Genomic DNA, 2129 nt, shown 5'->3' with positions numbered 1-2129 from the left:
CTCAGAAGGCTGACGTGTGGGATAAAAAAAAAGTCCTTCAAGGGTCTTCAAGGAACAGTTACAGTCAGGGTGGGGAAATGTATGAAGAGCAAATATATATATATGTAAATATGTCCACAAACAAATACTAAGTTGAGGTTTTGAAAAAACAAACGGCATAGCTGTGCATGGATGTGTCAACATGTCAAATATTTGGCTGTGGAAATTAAGAGATCAGAGTGGAGGGGCGGGAGTGTGGTACACTGATGATAATGAATGGCTGCAGGCCAAAGTACAGCATGGAACGGTAGAGTACTTGCAAGTTTAGGTCTGCTTTTCAGCAAATGGAGTTTAGTCGGGATCAATGGTGTTGTCAGTGTTAAGAAAAACATTCAAAAAGGTATTAAATACAAATTTGCCACATATTCCAAAGATTGATAACAGTCCTTAAAAAGTTTGAAAAGCATCTGCAGATATATATATATATATATATATTTACACTATATTGTGAGCAAATACTTTTGGCAATATAGTATATATGTACACATATATGCATGCATGTGTGTATTTTGTGTATATATATGCCTGCACGTGTGCCTTAAAGTAAATTACTCTCAACACCAGACACGCAGCAACAGTGAAACGTACTTTCAGTGGAAGTTTTAGAACAAACCGCAGTACTTGTCGGGGCCAGTACTGTCACAGAACAAAGTACGTGAAATCAACCTCCCATTGGCCAAGTATTTCAAATTCAAAGTTAAATTAACAGGACAATATGTTGGAAGTAAAAAAAAAGGAGAAAAATCTCTTTGAAAAAGCTTTTTTTCTCCTTTTTTTTGGTCAGGCGAAACAAAGCTTAAACCAAAGCTTTAAAAAAGCTACTGAGAAAACAGGTATAGACCACTTTTAGTGACTGTGGAGTGAAAAAGCAACTCATGACGCTCAGCTACAAGTCTCTTCCTGATTATCAACACATTTGGTATTAGTAATTTAATATGAACTCTGCCTGGGGACAACTACAGCGGAGGGCGTGGTGATCATGATGACAACGCAACCTCTTTATCTTTGAGTCTCAACTTAGTCTGTAACTTTAGGCTGAAAGTTAATCAAGTCTACTCTGGAGTATTCTGTTCAGTTTTATGGGGTTGGTGTATTTTTTTTTAGAGAAATAAAAACCCTTTCACATGAAATGGTATGTACACAAAAGCTTCAATTGACACGTCACTGCAGATTTAGCTACATCTGTTGGGCAATCAGAAGCTGATAAGGAAACGTCGTAATGTTTATCCCTCGTAGAGAGGCTCACCTACCTGAACACTACACTCACTTTCCCCATGCACGACTGAAGTAAACATTTTTTAAACTTTAAAGTGGTCTAAATAAAGAGATAAATTACATTTAAAATCAAAATACCAGTCTCAGAGTCCTGAAACCAAAACAGGAAAATGATATTACTGTGAACATTGTCGTTAAAATTAAGATTTAAATTTTAAATTAAAATTATTAATTAATATTTGGTTTATATACTGTAGTATAGTTACGTATGTTTTTGAATCTGATGATTTTTCTATTTTGTTTATATACTGTAGTATAGTTATGTATGTTTTTGAATCTGATGATTTTTCTGAAAAGGCATTTTTAAGATTTGACACTGAAGAAAGGATTAAGATTAAGAATTTCTTCATTTGTCCCACCACAGGGAAATTTACGGTGTCGACAGCAGGTTTTTTTCTAATATACAGTACTCCGTGCCGTATAGTTAAGATCCAGCCATCGAGATCTAGAGTTTTCTCTAACCATCTGTGAGTCATTGTTGAGTGGAGGAGATAAACAACAACAACAACAACAGTCATTCCTACTAGTTGTTACCGTTAAGATTATGCGCACTTTTATTTGTTCCCAAATGAAGACATGTACATGTCTCAGGATCAGAAAAGAGTTTTGTGTAGAAGGAAATGATAGAATACTGTAGAAAATATTAAAGTACCACATGGGTCAAAAGAACAGCCAACTTTGTATTTTAGTAACAGCAAACATTGCACAGTAAGTGCATTTCATTGTTGTGTAGCACATCCCTTTGCCTAAAGCCAGGCTTATTTATTCACATTATTGTAATGTAATGTAATTTATTCACACTATTGAAATTGATT

The sequence above is a fragment of the Cynoglossus semilaevis genome, chromosome 4, assembly GCF_000523025.1.
Source record: "Cynoglossus semilaevis isolate Cse_v1.0 chromosome 4, Cse_v1.0, whole genome shotgun sequence".
Lineage (NCBI taxonomy): Eukaryota > Metazoa > Chordata > Actinopteri > Pleuronectiformes > Cynoglossidae > Cynoglossus > Cynoglossus semilaevis.
The sequence above is the reverse complement of the archived record's forward strand: the minus strand, read 5'-3'. Positions refer to the sequence as shown.